Source organism: Triturus cristatus, chromosome 3_1 (genome assembly GCF_964204655.1).
Source record: "Triturus cristatus chromosome 3_1, aTriCri1.1, whole genome shotgun sequence".
Taxonomy (NCBI): Eukaryota; Metazoa; Chordata; class Amphibia; order Caudata; family Salamandridae; genus Triturus; species Triturus cristatus.
In genome coordinates, this window is record NC_140583.1 from 96,429,067 (window position 1) to 96,450,324 (window position 21,258).

The window sequence follows — 21,258 nt, forward strand, 5'->3', positions numbered from 1 at the left end:
AAGAACCGGAAAAGACCAGCTCAAGATGGAAGAAAAAAAAGACCAAAAAGAACAAAGAACCTCCTGAACAAGGTTAATGACGATGTTAATTAACACAGAAATAATTATCTACTGGGCAGCTCTCTGCCCCAAAACCAATGGCACAGCAATATACCTCTTGCGCAATTCATCCTATGTAGATAATTTTCATCCTTATTTTCATATTTTTTTTTCTTTCTTAAATCCTTATGTTTGGTTCCATACGTCAGACATCATGCCAATTTACAAAGTTTTCTCATGTTCAGGTTCATCCATCCGGACCTTTTTCCAAGAACAAGTACAGATGCATAACTTCATCATGGCAGTATTTTATTAACCCAATGCATTTCGGGCAATTTCAGCCCTTCGTCAGGGGTAACTGGAAATATCAATGAAACGCTTCCATACGATTGGCCTGCTACGCAGAGTCTTTCCCTTACTACCGGACTCTTTTAGAAGAACTCTGGTCCAGACATTGGTTCTGAGTCGTATTGACTACTGCAATGGCCTGTTGCTTTCTGCCAACGAAAATGTGCTGGCCAAGCTTCAGGTCATTCAAAACACCGCGGCTCGTCTTGTCCTTAATGTTCCTCCAAGAACTGCGTCCAAACCTCTTCTGGAGAAACTGCACTGGCTTTCCATTCGCCAGAGATCTAAGTTCAAGATATGCTGCTTGATCCATAAATGTTTAAATGGACAAGGGCCTATTTATCTTCAGAACAAATTTGTTCCTTATGTTCCAAGTCGTTCACTTAGGTCCAGTAACTGTCTTCTTCTGGTGACTCCCCGTGCAAAGAAATCTAGACACGGTGGTAAAGCGCTATCTATCGTAGGCCCTACCCTATGGAACAGACTTCCTCTTCATCTGAGACAGTGCAAAGAACATCTCACTTTCAGGAAACTCCTGAAGACTGTGTTGTTCAGAAACGAGATCTAGCTCCTATTATTCCTCTGTTTCTACCGGCTCCAGAAAGCGCAGAGATACTCCAGCTGGAGTCGATTCTAGCGCTATACAAACCCACAAATAAATAAATAAATAAACGCGTATTATAGTGAGATACAGCACTACATAATCAAAACAGTGTAACAATCCACAACGCAAATTTACTGCACTTCAAATACCTTTAAAAACAATGCTTGTAATGACGTGTTCCTCTCCTCTATATCAAACGACATTCTGCTACCGTCACTTTTGACTCCTAGGTGGGCCCAGCATTTTTAATATATACAACCTCTCTTTTCACCAATGTTAGTTTCCTTTAACAAGCACCTGAGCCCCCAAACCTCACGCTTCTTCCTCTCTTTTTGAACATTTCTTGCTTTTACTATCGAGTTAACCTTTCCTTTCACACAACAATATTGACAATCATTCACCTTGCGGAATTATGAGCCAACCCCATTCTTGCCTTGTTACGTCTAAGCCATATGCACTTTACCCCAATATTTCAACACTCTCATTCCCCCATCCTCACTCCTCCACATCACTTCATAACCCTCCCCACTTCAATGTTCTAACTACTCACTCGCAGCTCTACATCTCTCTTAACCTCACGCTCTGCACAACTCCATATCTCTCCACTTTTCCTACCCATCCACTCTCTCTCATCCTCATCCACACTGCCTCCCCACTAGGCGGGTTATCATTACTGGTGTAAGAACGTCATGACTCAACATGTCTGGAATGCAACTGGAGCACAGAAGGCAGTGCATGAAGTGGAAACTGCTTGATAGTGACTTGTATATGTCGCACATTTGATGGCGTCTGTTTACTGAGCGTCTTTTCCATTGTGTGCGTATTCAGTCAAAATGCTGTGCACTGTGATTTTTTTTTAATGTGTTCCCATGCTGTGTTGGTTGCAAACAATCTCATTAGTTGCTGAGGACTTAGGGGGCATATCAGCAACAACCGGTGATAATTATCGCTCAGCGCTCTTAGCGCTAGAATAATTATCGCCGGCTAACGTGGATTTTTATCGCTGAGATAGCGTGCTATTAGCAATGCTTATCTCCTCAGCGATAAAAATCCTCACGCTAACTGCCTAATGTGAGATTAACACTGGAAACCAGCGATAATCTCACGTAGTGTGGCGTTAGCTTGCTGATAGGGACTCTCAAACTTAGCCATGATATCCACCTTCCATAGGATATCATGGCTAAGTCAGTCCTGAAGCAGGCGTAAGGAAAGTAGCGATAACAGGGGTTATCGCTACTTTTCTTGCTGCTATGCTTCATAGCGTGGGGCTTGATGATAGGAGAAATGTCGCTTAGCGACATTTCTCCTATCATGTCAGGTCAGGAACGCCCACTTTGCATCTCATTAGAGATGCAAAGCTGGGCGTTAGGAATCCCCACGCTAAAGCAAGGTTTCACGCGTTAGCGAGGCCTTGCTAATTAGGCGATAAAATTATCGCCGCTTTTCGGCCGAAAACGGCCGCAAAAGCGGCGATAATTTTTTATCGCCAGCTTGTAAATATGCCCCTTAGTCTTGTATACAGCATTCTGCCAGGGGATTATATCCATGGTAAATACGCTAGAGCAAAATATGAAATGGCTTCTTCACAGATCATGAACTAACCAGGCATCCTGGTAAACCAACCAGCAAGTGGAAGCTATTTTAGGTGTTTTGAAAGTTACTCAATTGCCATAGGTGGTAAGAGGTTCACTGCAGTATGGAAAATGGCCTTATTGTTGAAAACTTTGGGTGGTGCAATGCCACAGTTCTTTGACAATCTCTCAGAGATAGAAGCACCGCAGAATTAATTTGGACCATGGAATGAGTACCCAAAGTCAATTGTTCACCCTGTGAGGAACTTTACTGAGGAAATATGTATAATGTTGGAGAGATATAAGGGGCACATTTATCAAAAACTCAGACAGCGCAGCAAGTCAACTTTATGTGCTGCGTGATAGGGAAAGGGCAGAAATGCGATGTATTTTACATTATACAACGCATATCTGTATTTTCCCTGCGCTGGCGCACACTGTGCTGCCTAGCACCGATGCAAGCACACTTGCACCATGGAGCAAGGGTACCTGCATTGTAAGCAGAATTATTTTTGTGCAGGAAGTGACAAATTCCTGCACAAAATTAATCTCCTTAGACATTTTCCTCTTTCTATGTGTGCTGCAAAATGCAGCACACCTAGAAAGAGAAAAGAACGGGGACAAAAAAGAAAGATATTTCTCCTTCTTACACCTTCCCTGGGGAGCATTTTGACGCAAACCCAGGTCTACCAGTAACGCTAAATGTGGGAATGCCCCAAAATCCATGGGTGGATGCACGGGAACACCCAAGCTCCACCCATGGAACACCTTCCTGGGGCAGAGTAACGTAACGCAGCGATTTGCGCTTCATTGCGTTACTGAAAATTTATCAAACCATTGAGGGCAATGCCAGGTGACCTTGTGGGGCTTGATAAATCTCACTTACCTTTTGCGTTGTTCTTCCACTCCGTTGCGTGGTGCAAGGGCGATGTAACTCTTTGATAAATTTGGCCCATGATTTTTACAAAAGGAAACAGGGCACCCTGAGATAATCGATGTATTGCTGTAAGTATCAATCTGTTAATTTATTTGAGAACAATGTAAACATTTGCTTAAGATATTAGTTTGTTTTTTGATGCTTTTGAGAAGACAAGAGTGGTTGATGGCTTACCAGAACCCTCTGTTCGAAGAAATCTGGGATACAATAAAGAGTATTTAGTGATCTACTATGTCAGCTGAGGCAATATCTGGTAGAGAAGATGGCAGCGGTGAACCTCTGGGTGATATCTGTATTACAGATAAGCCCATGAATTGTTGTAGTAAAATGAGATCTAGTACAGCAGTGTTTTAGGTGTGACTCAAGCTCACATTTAAGCCACAGTAATACCTGCCTGGCAGTTGGGTATGAAATGAAAAACCTTTAAGTGTATATATATTATATAATATTTATATTAGAGTGTGTGCTGTGAAGCAGTGTAACAGGTGTAACTTGATAGGACATTTTGGAGTGATTGTAAAAGGTTGTGGGGCCTATTTATAAGCCCCTTACGGTGCCGGTGTGTCACTTTTTGTGACACACTGGTGGCGTAAAATATGCTCCACATTGCGACATATTTACAAAGTGACTCATTTAAGCAGATGCGTCACTTTGGAAACCCGTAGTCTACATTATACCTGAGTCAGGAATAATGTATGCATGATTGGCACTCTTCGCAAAAAAGGCTCGTAAAAGTGTCACTGCAACACTTCTAGGATGCTATTAAATTACAGCAGGCATAAGACTGACGCAGGCCCTTTCTCCACGGGGCTTGCCCCATGTGAAAGGATACGTTGCTGGAGTTGCATCTGTTTTCAGACACACCCCAGCAATGCGCCTAGAGATACGTCAGGAATACTGATGTATATGTAAATCCTTGCAACATGGAGTGCCATACAGTAAATATGGCGCATCCATGGTGTCGCAAGGACGGCGCACTGAAAAGTGTTGCATTGCTGGTTTCATGCAGCAATGCAACACTTGTCATGAATGAGGCCACGAGAAGCTTATTTATGAGCCCCTTGTGCCGCTGGTGCATAAACTTTTTGGGACGCACCAATGGCGTAAAATATGCACCACACTGCAACATATTTACAAAGTGACATATCTAAGCATATGCGTCACTTAGTAAACCCCCACGCTATATTATACCTGCATCAGGTATAATGTATGCAGGGTGGGTGTTCCCCGCACAAAAAAGCTTGCAGAATTGTTGTTGTGAAATCTCTGAGATTTCACTGCAACGCTCTAGGACGCCACTGTGTCCAATCCTTACACCTGCCTCATAGCAGGCATAAGACTGACGCAGGCCTCTTCACATGGTGTCACAAGGAGGGCGCTTTGAAAAGTGTTGCATCACTGTTTTCACTCAGCAATGCAACACTTTTCATAAATGAGGCTCTGCGTTTCAGTAATTCCAACATTATGTATTAACAATGTACATGATGCTAGTAAATTATGAAATAGTGAGGAAAATGTTACAGGCAGTTAGTCATTTGATTTTGCCTGTGGATGCTGTTGATGAAAGGGATGTAAAAAGGAGAAAAGGCATAGCGACAAATTGTTACGTGTATTGTTGAGGTTATACTGGATACTGTGGATATTACAGTCCAAAAACTATGAGAAGGCAAAAGATTATGTTACCCCGAAACCGGTCCCAGGATGTTTGCTTCGGGTCCAGGGAAGACATGGTTTGGCAATTCGGGCTGGACTGTTCCCATGAGGCACAGGGTCCAGACTTATTTACATATAGCTGTGTCTGAACTGGGGTCGCAAAGTGAGATAAAGAACGATGATGGATTCAACCCAGATCGGTGACTGGGGGTGACTGTTTGAAAGGTTTCAGCGCCCCGTCCATCATCTCCTTGTGTTTGCAAAAGATTATGTTCATCATTCATCAATCCTCAAGAGTTTGATTTTAAAATGTTGGGATATGTTTTTGATAGTTTGCAGTTCATGGTTAGGGAAGTTAGAACACAAATATATGAGGCATTGAAATGCAGAAATATGATAGGTTGGCGTGCACAAGCAGAGCTAGGTATCACTTTAAGACCAGGTAGTTTGAATCGAGTGGCTTGCTCTTGGGTATATGCCTGTCTCTACATTAGATGTAAGGAATGATGACTTTGAATTCATCATAGTTGAGTATGGCAAAGTGTTTGAAGAGAGGGATGTATGTGTTCAAGGGTTCAAACAGCATATTACATTTAAGCATGATGCTGTGCATGTGGTGCATAAGGTCAGGCCAGTACCTTTAATTGTACATAAATATTTGAAAGCAATTTTAGAACAGATGTGTCAGCTATTGTTATAGCCAGAAAAAGTCCGGCAAGACAAGGTCATGTGTTGACCTGCTCTCTATGAATAAGAATATCATTGTAGATTGTCAACTCTTACCTAGGATGCAGGGCATGCTAGGAGCTATTGGCGATGCCCTCTGTGTTTTCACCAGAGACCTACAGTCTGCTTATCATCATCACCTCACTGAGGTGCCACAAGATTGATTACATTTCTCACTCCTCTTAGTGCTTTCAAACACTTATGTTTATCTTTGGTCCTTTTGGGTGAGGTGCAGCTTGAGTCAGTGTTGGACTGGGTAGACTTTTTTTTTTGTTGTCCCCGTTGGCATTGACAGGACCAAAACAACTGGCCGACACACTGGTACTTTTAAGGTGGCCCACCCGCAACTGCCAGAGTATCCAACAGGCCAGCCAAACACTGGATGGGGTCTCATTGCAAAGCACGAAGAGGGCATACCCATCACATTACACTAAAACACAAAGGTGATGGGAGGAATGCTTGTAAAAGCCACCAGCAATTAATCAGGGACACAATCCAGTCCTCTGATTTTTTTTTTACCAGCTATGCCAGTCCAGAACGAAAGCTGTGTTATACAAATGAGACTTGCTGCTGCAAAAGAGAACAGCCAAGCCCACATTGGTAGGCCAGTTCCCCCTGAATCCAGGGCCTGTTTCAACATTGGAGTCCTGTGCTTGCTGTGCCACAGGATAGAGGCTGCATATCATGGGTGAGGCCCAACAACAATGAAACTGGGTGTGGTTTCTTGTATTCACTTTCAGGTGGGACCCGGCCTGACAGCAGAGGAGGGCCATGGTTGATCTGCACACGTTTGTTTTCTATCTAGAGGGCCAATGTAAGAAAACCAAAATGGACTGGAATGCAGCATTGAGTGATACCTGTGGGTGAGGTTATTCAAATATTTTATTCTTTACATTTTTCTTTTTCTTTTTGCTACATACGGTCAGCAGAAGCAGGCACATGGCCTCTCTCACCATCCGGATTAAGACACACCTGAAATTAAAAACATGGGGGCATATTAGCAAGGGCTTTATCACCGCTTTAGCGGCACTTTTTGCCGCTAAAGCGGCGATTTTTCTATCGCCCTATCAGCAAGCTGTCACTAACAGGTGTTAGCGACAGCTTTCTGGCGATAGCGGCCAGTTTTCCTATCGCCTTGCAGTCCAGCGATGATTATCGCTAATGACATGCAAGGTGGGCGTTCCCAACTAGAAGCGACTGAAAACAGTCACTAACACTACTTCCCCCTATTACCAACGCAGGCGAAGAGATAAAAAAAGTCGCGCTAAGCACGATTGTCGCTAGTATTTAACACCTACTGAAAACCTGACTTACCTTTATTCCTCAATGAAAGGTGGATTTTCAGGGTAAATCCACCATGGCGTTAATGCATGAATATCGCTGGATTTCCAGCGATATTCAGGCATTTCGCCGCTATCGCTGGATATTATTTCACAGTGGAGATAAACGCTGCTAATAGCATGTTTTCTCCGTTAAAATATCCAGCGATAGGCAGCGATAAAAATAAACGCGCTAAGCGCGTTTTGCGGTAAATATCGCAAGTTCTTGCTGATATGCCCCATGAGCCTTTATACCAGCTAAAGATTATACGACAAAAATAAATCACTGTATAGTACATGTGATTCTGTAATCCCTGTATAAACAGCAGTCACTAATTTCTATATACGATTATTTAGAAATTAGTGACTGCCGACAAACCAAATAGCCGATTATGTAGCAAAAACTTCAGAACTCTACTGTTATAAGGTTATTACAGTTCAGTTCGGATGTCACAAAGCAGTCTGTCAGCTGGGGAAGGCCTGTTTATCCAAACAGATGCACCTGTGCAGAGCCTGTCTGATTTTAAGGAAAAAGGATTACAAGGAAACAGAGCAAGAAAAAGCAGGCGTCTGACAGGGGGATGTTGGCTGAATAGGGTGCACTCTGCACATGAAGTTTAGAAACATGTAAATCTTGGGTGTGCTGGATTGAACTACAGCGCTCATTCTCACCATTTTCCATACCAGTCAACTCACACTACATGGGCAGTCTACACAGGGTCACCAGATGAAAAGCTGGTTTCACATGGGTAACACAAGCTGAGCTGGAAATGCTTTGTACATTTCTGTGTGGAAGCTGGGCATGGTTAAAGGTCCATTACAAGGGTGCTCAGCTACTCTTACAAGCAAAAAGCCCCCTCAAGGTATTCTAACTTGGCACCTGGATGAGAAAGATAAACATGGGGGTGCTTTACCACCCAGGGAAAGAGATTTATTCCCAAGGAAGATAAATGAACCAGAAGCCATCGACACGTCATTTAAAATATACAGTATTGGGATTTTAAACCCTGATGAATTGGATGAAACGCGTTGGCTGGGCGGATTGAAAAGTGTTGTTTGGAAAAATAAATAAAAGTAAGGGTTGCACTCTGAGGAATAAAGACGCGCACCGTGTGTGGCATGGTCATTTGCATGGGTTGGGGGGTTCCTACAGTAGCCACTATAAACGCCTGCTACGCCTACGACCCTCGACTCCCAAGACCGGGTAAGTCTTAAAATCAGCTTTCTGTGGCAGTCTTGCTGTACATGCTAGAGTTCTTTTTGTGGTGTGAGATGTCATATCAGTCCACTCCTTGGAATTTTCAGGCTAATGGGAATGACTCCTGCTGCTTTATAGCATTTTGGGAAGTTCTGAAATTATTTTCCAGAAAAAAGCGTGGACAACTTACCTACACTCATATGCAGAGAATTAACCATAGGGACACGTTTCTAATCCAGACTCTTATGGCACGAACGTGGAGAATCTACTTTCTTAAAGTGGCTTGTTATTTATTTATTTATGCATTTTTATAGCGCACACTCATCCGAAAAGGCATCAGTGTGCTCCACAGTAGAGCAAGACAATAGGCAGAATTGTTGATTGTACCCAAATTAAGCAAACATGTAGCTGGGAACGATTATGTACATCCGAGCATCGCAAGCAGATCCCGACACTCAAGGAGGGAACTGAAATCGGACACAACTGATCAGGAAGTGGGAAATAAACTGTGGTTTGAGGAGTAGAAAGAGGACAAGGGAGGATGATGAACGCAAACGATGGTTGTGGTATCTTGTTATGGGATTCTATGCAGGCACAGGGAATTCTATCCAGCTACACAGCGGGTTCAGCATGGGACCTGAGGGTTCTGAGAATATTGGTGTTTGAAAGGAGACTTTTGGAAGAGGATGGAGGAGCTGGATGGAGTGATATCTACTTCCTGAGAATAAAGTTCATCTGTAATCAATCTACTTCGACTGTGACCCCCTGTTCCTCACAGGTGGCCGCTCCCCTTCCACTGCTGCTACCTGACGCCTGCTACCTGACGCCCGCCTACCTGACACCTGCCTGCCTGCCTGCTGTCACCACTGACCCCCCTGACGCCACTTACCTCTTCCGCCGCCGCTAACCTCTGCCCAGCCACTACCTGACGCCTGCCTGCTCGCCTGCTGTCACCGCTGACCCCCCTGACGCCACTTACCTCATCCGCCGCCGCCGACCTCTGCCCCGCTACTTCCAGGTACTGCCCTCCGCTCGCTGCCTGCTCTGCTGCCCTTCTTCTTCGTGCCAGCTCACCGCCGCCGCTGCCCCGGTCACTCGCCTTCCTTTCCCGCCTCCCAGTTCCGGTTTCCCGCCACTGACCCTGCAGTCCCGCCTCCCCTTCCTTCCCATTGGCCACCCAGCCTCCCGCCTCCCAGCTGACCCTCCCTCCCGGCTCACTACTTATGACGCCCCCTCAGCGACCGCGCAGCGGACGCGCGCAGCGGGAGCACCGATTGAGCGCCGAAGGTGCGCCAAAGGTAAGCCCGTCTGCGCCTGGACCGCGCCCAGCGCCAGACCCCCTGGTCCCCGCGCCCGCCAGCCCCCCCGCAGGACCTACGATGCCGCCACACTCCTCGCACTCAACACCGCCCGAACCCCCGGGTGCCACCTAGCATCCCCGCGACACACCCACGGACCCTTCGCCTGCAGATCCTGCAAATTCTCCTGCCTCCGCACCGGCACCGCACCCACCAAGACGGACAACAGCAACCAACTGAAGTGCATCCTGCTCAACACCCGCTCCGTCCACAGACACGCCGTGGAACTCTGGGACCTCCTCGACACCGCATCTCCTGACGTTGCCTTCCTCACGGAAACCTGGATGAACGCCTCCTCAGCCCCCGACATCGCCATCGCCATCCCGGACGGCTACAAGATCATCAGGAAAGATCGCGTCAACCAGACCGGAGGAGGCATCGCCATCGTCCACAAAAGCACCATTCGCATCTCGACTGACTCCGCCGACACTCTCAACGCCGCCGAACACCTGCATTTCCAGATCCACCTCAACCCCAAGACCACCCTCAGAGGCACCCTCATCTACAGACCCCCGGGACCCCGCACACAATTCAGCGAAGACATCGCCGACTTCATCAGCCCGCACGCCCTCCCCTCCGCCGACTACATCCTCCTCGGGGACCTCAACTTCCACCTGGAGAACAACAACGACCGCAACACCACCACCCTGATGGACAACCTGGCCAACCTCGGGCTGAAGCAACTGGTCAACACCCCCACCCACTACGCCGGCCACATGCTCGACCCCGTCTTCTCATCCAGCAAGCACGTCACCTTCAGCCACTCCACCGGACTTCACTGGACTGACCACAGCTGCGTCCACTTCAGCTTCAAAAAGAACACGGTCCACCACCACCTGAAGCGGGTTCCCCACAGGAACTGGAGCAAGATCACCGTCGACCAGCTCGCCACCTCCCTCAGTCAGAACCCACCTGTCAGGACATCGGACCCTAACACAGCAGCCCTCAACCTCACTCAGTGGCTGACCTCCTGCGCCGACGACCTCGCCCCACTGAAGAACCCACTCACCAGACACAGAAGCAAGAAGGCCCCCTGGTTCACCGACGAACTCAAGAACTCCAAGAAGGCCTGCCGCACCCTCGAGAAGGCCTGGCTCCTCGACAAGACCGCCGACAACATGACCGCCCTCAAACTCGCTACCCGCAGACACCACCAGCTCATCCGCACCACCAAGAAGAAATCTCTGAAGGAACGACTGGACAAGAACGCCCATGACAGCAAGGAGCTCTTCAACATCGTCAAGGAGTTCTCTAACCCCAGCACCGGCAACAACGACATCACTCCCTCACAGGAGCTCTGCGACTCCCTCGCCTCGTACTTCCACTGCAAGATCGCCAACATCCACAACAGCTTCGGCGTTTCACCCCCGCACCCATCGGTCGAACCTACGCACCCCGCCGCCATCCTCCAGACATGGACCAAGGTGACCCCCGAAGACACAACACGCATGATGAACACCATCCACTCCGGATCGCCGACAGACCCGTGCCCCCACCATGTCTTCAACAAGGCCGCCTCTACCATCGCACCCCACCTCCGAGACATCATCAACACCTCCTTCGACACAGCCACCTTCCCGGAAAGCTGGAAGCACGCCGAGCTCAGCGCTCTGCTGAAGAAACCAACAGCTGACCCGACCGACCTCAAGAACTTCCGCCCCATCTCGCTCCTTCCCTTCCCCGCCAAAGTCATCGAGAAGGTCATCAACAAGCAACTGGCCGCCTTCCTCGAGTCGAACGGATCCCTCGACCCATCACAGTCCGGATTCAGAGCCAACCACAGCACCGAGACCGCCCTCATCGCAGCCACCGACGACATCCGAGCCCTGCTTGACAACGGTGAAACAGTGGCACTCATCCTCCTAGACCTCTCCGCAGCATTTGACACTGTCTGCCACCGCACCCTAGTCCAACGCCTCAACGACACCGGCATCCAAGGGACGGCCCTGGAATGGATCACCTGATACCTCTCCGGCAGAACACAGAGTGTACGCCTCCCTCCTTTCCTCTCTGAGGCCACCGGAGTCATCTGCGGCGTCCCGCAAGGATCATCGCTCAGCCCCACTCTCTTCAACATCTACATGAAACCCCTCGCTGCCATCGCTCGCCAACACAACCTCAACATCATCTCCTACGCCGATGACACCCAGCTGATTCTCTCCCTCACCAGAGACCCCGACACCGCCAAAACCAGCCTACACGAAGGGATGAAAGACGTCGCCAAATGGATGGACATCAGCCGCCTGAAATTGAACACGGACAAGACAGAAGTCCTCATCCTGGGACCATCGCCCTCCGCATGGGATGACTCCTGGTGGCCCCCGGCCCTAGGCACCGCACCCAAGCCTACGGACCACGCACGCAACTTGGGCGTCATCCTGGACTCCTCCCTATCTATGATCAGACAAGTCAACGCCGTATCCTCAGCCTGCTTCCACAACCTTCGCATGCTCCGTAAGATCTTCCGCTGGATCCCGACCGAGACCAGGAAGACGGTCACCCAGGCCCTCGTCACCAGCAGACTAGACTACGGAAACACCCTCTACGCCGGTACAACAGCCAAGCTTCAGAAAAGACTTCAACGTATCCAGAACGCCTCCGCCCGACTCATCCTGGACGTCCCCCGACGCAGCCACATCTCGAGCCATCTGAGGGACCTGCACTGGCTCCCCGTCAACAAGAGGATCACGTTCAGACTCCTCACCCACGCACACAAATCCCTCCACGACCTTGGCCCAAGATACCTCAACGACCGCCTGACCTTCTACACGCCCACCCGCCAGCTACGATCCGCAAACCTCGCCCTCGCCGTCGTCCCTCGCATCCAGAGAACCACCGCCGGAGGAAGATCCTTCTCCTACCTGGCGGCTAAGACATGGAACTCCCTGCCCGTCCACCTGCGACTGACCCCGGACCACCTCGCCTTCAGGAGACAGCTCAAGACCTGGCTGTTCGAGCAGTAGCAGACCCCCTCCCTCATGCGCCTTGAGACCCTTCCGGGTGAGTAGTGCGCAATACAAATTTCTTGATTGATTGATTGATTGACTTCCTACACCTGTACTTTCTTACACTAGCAGCAAGCGGAAGCAAACCATGAAGACCTCAGTGATTCGCCTCAACATCCTGCTGAGAAACTCCTTAGTTCCTTTAGCAGATTGAGCGCCAATGGTTTTGTGGGTACTCTGACCACCCCACGCTACCAAAATTATGATTTTGTGAGTAACTTGTGCTTGGAAATGCTGACAGTGTCTGTCTGGAGCCATCTCTGCAGCGCAAACTATTTTTAACAATGCCTTTCGTCATACAAACTTGCAGCGCGATCACTTGATTGTTCATAGGCTTGCGCTGACTCACAGACTTTGACATCTGTGGTTTTTTAGGTCGAGCTTAGAGGCAGCGAGCATGCGCTGCTCGCTCTGCGAGACTGCTGTAGTACATTATTGGAGATAAGCCACGCCCACACTCCACCGATGTTGGCTTCTGTCATTGTCGTTCGTAAATACTGCCTTTGGATTCTTTAATAGGCTTGTTAGTCCCTCCTAGTACGGCCTTGACTTCATTTGTAACCTCCCATGGTTACTAGCCCCTTTACATTGGTTATTACACAGGACCTGCTATTTAGTTTGTAAGTACCATTTACTTTATTGAGTTTCTCTTACTGCAGGACGGACATGCTGCTTCAGCTGAAATCGCTTGTGTTTTTTGAAGCAGTACCGCCGCCCCTGTAACACAGGCGCCCTCTTTCAATCGTACTCGTACTCGTAAAATGCTTTATTCGGTTTGTAAAAGTACAACCATATAGCAACATACATCAATACAGTTAGAAATCATATTTATGTAAGTTAAATTATGAAACGTTTAAAATTACATCACTATCCATGCCAATATTGTTAAATCAATAAGGTATATCACTTTTGGGTACAGAGTTAAATTTGGTCACTGTATACATTTTTAGCAGTAATTGTTGAGGAGGAAGTTAGTTCACTTTAGAGATTTTAGCAGCAATTTGTTTGTGATAAGGGTTTGTGCAAACGCCAGTGCAAAAATAAATACACATACAAACAATATAACTCAACAGTAAATCACGAGTAGTCATAGAATGTAACGGCCAACGGGTGAACGGGGATAACGAAGGGAAGAAATCATATAATTATTGATTTCCTGTGCCAAATACATTTTAGAATGTAGGTGGCCACACGATAGCACACATTCGGGGAAGCCAAATCAAACAACAATTGTATTGCGGCTCTTGTATTGTACATATTATATTCTAAAAATAGTTGCTTCAAATAAAACTTTCTAAAACCAGTATAAAAATTACAAAAAAGTAAAAAGTGGAAGATGCTCTGTTTAGATTTCCCATCGCATGGGCACAGACATAACCCGGGTTTTTTTACGGTAGGGAAAGCCACCAAATGGTGGACTATTCCCAGCCTCAGGCGTTCTAGAACAAAGCGATGAGAATTAATGCTAACGAATGTAAGATAGGATGGGAGTCTTGTGCTAAGGTTGTACTCCAAGTATAATTTGAACGTACTTTGCATTGCATACTCCTTCATTCTGGTCCCTTTTGCATGATCCAAATAGGTGGTTTTGAGGTCACGCTTTGTTAAAACCGATTCTGTTAAAATATCTTTAAAAATATCCTGACCAAAGAGAGTCTTATACCAGGAGTGAATGTGTTTTAGCCAGGGGATTTTCGAATGTCGATCAAGTTTGATACAGTCCAAAATTACTTCCTGTGTAAACCTGGTTTCTTCTTTGGCCCATATGGACCGCCATAGGGACAGGGGACGTAATGCAATCAGGTCTGTGACATGATTTATGCCTAGCTCTCTGTGGGTAATCTCGTTTGAGGCAGAAACGGGGAGGCATAATAGTCGTTTCAGGTACTTATTTTCCTCTTGCTGGATGGACAGGGCAATCTGAGGATTATATCCCCATATCCCTGCTCCATACAGGACAGAGGACATGCACCTTGAGTTATAGATGGAAATCATCTCTCGGATTCTACGACCCCCCAGTTTAGAGGCGAATCTGAAGATGCAATTTGTATTTCTGGTCATCTTCAGACCAACACAGGATTGCTCGTTTACCCATCTCCCATCTCCTGAAAAGGTAATACCTAAGTAGCAAAAATGTTGGACAGCCTCAAGTTTATCCCCATCTAAAAAGAATGATTTATTTTTCTTTATTTTCTTGCCACAAGTCATGGTCATAGTCTTACCCTTGTTAATTTTAAACTTTCTGCCCTGAATAAAAATTTGAAACTTCTCAATTAACTTTTGCAGCCCATTCGCGGTCCTGGAAATCAGGACCGCATCATCCGCGTATAAAAGGACGGGTATTTGCTTTCCATTGATGATGGGGGCATCAGCATAAGATTCTTGTAAAAATTGATCAACCTGATTTATAAAAAGGGAGAATAAAAGGGGGGCAAGCACGCACCCTTGTCGGATCCCTCTACCAATTTTAAAAAGGGGGGTGCATTCACCGTCTGTTCCGAATCTAACCTTACTTGAAAGACTACTATACATTCTAGCCAAGAGGTGGATGATTTCAGGTGGTGCGCCCATGGCAAGTAATACTGGCCAGAGCAGTGCGTGTTCCACTAGATCAAATGCGGAACTTAGATCGGCAAAGCACATAAACAAATTCCCCTCCTTGGCTTTAGTGTACTTGCCGATAATAAGTTCAAGGTTCACGCACTGCTCCATGGTTCCTAGACCCCTTCGAAACCCAAACTGAATAGGCGAAAGAACATTATTGTCTTCGGCCCAGGACTCTAATCTCACCAGAAGTATACGACTCAAAATCTTTAATGACGAGTCTAAAAGTGAAATTGGGCGATAGTTTCGTGCTTCGGCCCTAGAACCCTTTTTAAAGAGTGGCACTAAAATGGATTGACCCCATGAGGTTGGTAACTTATCCTCGATTGCAGCATTAAAATAATGGGTTAAAATGGGGGCCCATAGAACAATCTCAGATTTGAAAAAGTCCACGGGGACCCCGTCCGGACCCGGGGCTTTCCCCCCCTTACTCTTTTCAATTGCCTCAATCACCTCACTTAATGTCACCGAAAACAGTAATTTCTCCCATTTAAAACAGGTTGGTGTATCAGTTAAAACGTTAGAATTAAAAACAGAAGAAAAATCAGAGATAAAATCAGAATTAAAAATCCCAGTGAAGTGTGCTATCCAGACCTGACAACTAACATGCGAGGTTAGTTCAGGGATGTTGTCGTTCTTCAAGAACGGACTATTTACAATGTCCCAAAAAAGTTTATGATCTTTGGTATCTGCAGCCAGATCTAATTTTTCCCATGCCTCGTCCTGCAATTCCTTCTTCCTGGTGGAGAGTGCAATTTTGTAATTATGGCGCTCTTCCCTGATCTTACAAACGTCTCTTGGTGTGGCATCAAGTGAAATTTTTAACCTTTTTAATGACTGAGCACAATGGTCATCAAACCACACCGCCTTAACTTTCCTTGATTTCCGAGGTTTATATGTCAGGGATTTCTCAATGGTTTTTGTAATAGTTAGGAATTTGGATAACAGGATTCGTGGGCATGGTTCCGGCGATAAGCAATACTCGACCTCTCCACAACAATTTATGATCGCGTTGGCAACAAGTTTAGTGGGGTCAACTTTTGTCCATTTCACCCTCATCCCATTCGGTCTTTCTGCAGCAATATCCTGAATTGGTTGTCCAAAGGTATTCCTTTTGATTCCCCAACCCAATAGTTCAACAGTTACACTGTTGTGATCACTGACCGTTTGTTCAATCACCCAAACATTGATATAAGCTACGGAGCAAGATATCATAATATGATCAATAAATGATTGGCTGTTCCTCCCATGGAATGTCGGACATCTAGCATTGTTTGTGTTCTTATTGCATTCTAGGAGGTCCAGGTCATATTTAGCCAATAGGTTATTCAGAGCGCTACCATAGTTGTTATGCGGGAAATGATTATATACACATGTTGTTTCCCTTCCCGAGTACTCCTCCCTATGGCCACATGCCCCCTTGAGTGCATAGGTACATGATTTAATGTTAAAATCTCCTACCCATATGATGGCAGCAGGTTTGGGTGTACTCAATAAAATCGTATCAATGGCCCGCTCTATGTCAGAAATAAACTTTCCCTGTTTGTGCCCCGCAATGTTATTATAAAAGTTCACTATTATTAAGTCTCTGTATCCGCTATGGGCCATACGCAGAACAGAAGCATGTTCACCTAGAACTACATGATCACTAACACAAAACTCAGTCAGTGCGGTGGATATTAGGGTCACAAGTCCACCCTTAGCTCGACCAGCTTGGGATGCCACAGCCTGCATGTTAAAGGAGGTATAGCCCTCAACGTGTACTTCAGCCCTATCCCAAGTTTCTTGCAGGCAGATAATATCGTAACCCTGTTTAATAAAGTCAGCCCATATGGGGGTGTTTACCTTAGAGGCTAGCCCAGCTATATTCCATGTAATAGCCCTCAGGTTCTCTTCTAAGGCTACTTGGGATGGGTTGGTAACTATTATGACTGATGATATTATTGGGTTTCCCAGGCGATTTTCAGCGGTACATATGGTGGCTTCTAACACAGTTGGATCATTAGAACTTCTTACAGTGGTGTCTATTGGAGATTCCTCAACTGTATTAACAGCGATCAGCCTAGGGTCCTCAGTTACAGATGGTTCTTCAACAAGGGTATCCCAGAGTCAGTCATTTTCATCTAAAGAATTGAATATCTGAAATCTATTCGATGTTGGGACTGCATATTGACCATAAATGTTAGTTCCCGGCCCAGGGACGTTATGGTTATTAAGGTAGTTAGGGTTTGGCATTCTGAATAAATTCAGTGGTTGCTGTGGAGCATACTGGTTATTTGGGTCATAAAAGGTCAAAGGGTACCCAACTGATTGCGCGGATGCCTGCTGTACTAGTGGATAAGGCGTGTTAATTGCTCTGGGGTGTTTAAAATTCTGCACGGGAATCTTAAATCCCACCAGGTTTCTGTAAAAGTAGTCCAATAGGAGCAAGGTGGTATTGTAATCATTGTCTGAGGGGATGGGCGCGTTCAAAATGGAATCTCTTGCCCATTCGGTGGTTTTGTAATTAATGATTACGCAGTCCCCACTAATTTCCTTTTTACTGGGGCCCACCCACCCTACCCTTTGGGTTGAGAGAATCTGGCTTGCCCCACTTAAGGGGAATCCACAATTATGGGTAAGCCAGTACAAAATTTTGTTTTTAAGTGTTTCACTATTTTCGTATTGGGAGGGTTTAAGTTTTGGGACATTGGCAAGAATTGCCACGTATGGTCTACTTTCTGGCGGGAGATTAATCACTGCAGGGATGATATTATTATAGTGGCTGCGTGCTGGTGGATTCCCGCTTACTGAAGTATGGCCCGTTGGCACTCCTCCTCTTACCCCAGAAAAAGAGGAAGAGGAAGAGGAAGGGGAAGGCCCACTTGTGGTGTTACCTAAGGTATAGGTATATAAATTAGTGGGCTTGCCGGGAGCTGCCGTGGGGGTCACATTTCTAGCGGAAGGAAACTGGGATTTAGTTGTGTTTGTGGCAGTCATAGTAACCTTATTCACAGTAGGTACATGCAAAGGGGTTGGAGTAACTTGTGGACCCAGATGTTCAAGAATATCTAATTTAGCTAAACCCAATTTCTCCAGATTTTCCACTTTTTTACATATCTGCTCAAGTTTGTCATTTAGGGGGGCAATAAGGAGCTTCATAGCATCCATAATGAGACCCATTATAGACTCCCCATTGCCTCTGAGACCCAGATTTGAGCTTGACTGTGGTGGTTCTCTTCCATTGGTCTGTTCAAATAATGGCAGAGTTACCTTCTTTCTTCTACCCCTTTGTTTAGCACACCCCCTACTTGGGGCCAGTAATTTTCTATTATGCGTGCGTCTAGGTCTGCGGTGAACAGAGCCGTGATCGGTCGTACTATCGACACAGCTATTATTAAGTGAATCAATTGTGGGGATAGGATCATCATTATCGCAGGAAATCAGGATTGTGCTGGTCTCGGGCGCCTTACTAGGCTCCGGTTCCTCTGATGGTGTCGCAATAATCTGCAAATTAGGACTTAGGGACAACCGGCTATCCCTATCTTGAAACACTGCAGGAAGTGAGGAAGGATCTTCCACATGGGTTGGCACGGCCCCAGGGAGACCTGTGTAAGATTGCATTAATATAGAATCATTTGATAGTGATGTCACATTTATATTATGTTCATTACAATCAGCAGGTTGTAATAGCTGTTGAATTAGACAGGTGCTAGGTGGTAACGACAATCGTCTCTTGGTATTTTCGATGGCGTTCGCTACCACCACAATTGTTTGTTGGAGCATGCGATCAATTGCAGTTAGCGTTGGTAGCGGTGTTTTAGTTTGGGCAGTATTCCTTGTAACTGAGCGTGTATGGATAGGCGTTTTTTTAACCGTGTTCTTAGCGGTAGGCTTGGACTCCATGGGGGCCATTTATAGTATACTTATCGATGGGTGGCTGATCGGCCGGGGGTAGTGCCCAGCCCAGACTCCTCAGGCCTCTGAGGGCCACAGAGGGCCCGCCCTTTGCCCGGGCTTAGCCCCGCGCGCGGTCCCGCGACGCGGGAAGGCCAGCCCCTTTAACGGCGCCTCCGGGCGCCAAGCCTCGACGCGACTTCCGGTCCAGTTGCGGAGGCTTCTGGGGACTGTAGTCTCTACTCCCCCGCTCTGCGGCAGTCCCGGTGTTGGAGGGCTGCGGCGGGGGGAGGAGACAAAAGGTGCGATGTTGGACGCTCGAATCCCTGGGCAAACGAGACTGAAGGCAGGTCAGGATCCCCAGACGGCTGGCAAGCGTGCAGGTGGGCACACGCACGGGACACTGCAAGCTTTGGCGCTAACATCTTTCAATCACTTTAACCCGGCATTAACTCATGTCTGTTTCAACCCCCAAGTTAAATGGATTTAGAAATGATTAGGGAATTAAGCTATGTGAATTCCAGGTAGCACATAATCGGGTGCTAAGGGGCTGAAGCTGACAACAGCACATCTGTGTAATCTGTACTAAAGCCACTGGACGGGTTGTTTTCAAAAGCCTGTTTTATTAAAAAAAAAAACACCAATACCACCACCACCAATACCACCAGCACGACTAATGCCACCACCCCCAATACCAACAAAACCACCACCAACAACAATACCAACACCACCAATACCACCACCTATACCCCTAATACCACACCCCAAACCACCACAAAACCACCACCACCAATCCCTCCACTATCACCAATACCACCACCAATACCATCACCACCAATACCACAACCACCACCAACACCACCAACACCACCATGCCAACACCACCAGTTACTACCACCTCCAATAATACCACCACCACCAATGGCACCACCACCACCAATACCACCACCAATATCACCACAAATACCAATACCACCACCACAACCAATACCACCAATGCCACCACTTCCAGTACCAAAACCAATACCACCACCTTCACCACTATCACCACCAATACCACCACATCCAATACCACCACAAATACCACTACCACAATACCACCACCAACACCACCACCACCACCACCACTACCAATACCACCACCAATATTACCACCACGACCAATACCAGCACCACTAATACCACCACCAATACCACCAATACTTTCATCACCAATACCACCACCACCGCAAATATAATACCACCACCGCCACCAATACCAACGCCAATACCAATACCACCACTACCAATAACACCACAACCAATACCACCACCACTAATTCAACCACCAACAATACCAACAACACCAATGCCAATACCCTCACCACCACCACCAGTTACTACCACCTCCAACACCACCACCGCCACCACCAATGCCATCACCACCATCACCAATACCACCACCAACAACAAATACCAATACTACCACCACTACCAATACCACCACCAATACCACCACCACCACCAATCCAATACCACTACCACCACCGATACCAATACCACCACCACTATCAACACCACCGCCAATACCTATACCACCATCACCAATACCACCACTACCAATACCACCACTAATACCAATACCACCACCAACAATACCACCACAATACCATCACCACCAATGCCACCACCACCAATGCCACCACCAATACCAATACCAATACCACCACCACCAATAGCACCAATACCACCACCAATTCCACCACCACCAATACCACCACCACCAACCCCACCAATACTAACACCACCAATACAATACAACCACCACCAATACCAATACTCCACCTCCAATACCAATACCCTCACCACCAATACCACCCCCAATACCAATACCAATTCCACCACCAATAACACCACCACCAAAACCAATACCAATACCACCATCAATACCAATACCACCACCAGTACCAATCTGAAACAAAATAGACTTAAAAAGTGCAGCCAGCTGGGACTCTACGAATGTAGTGTATTTTCTGAAATG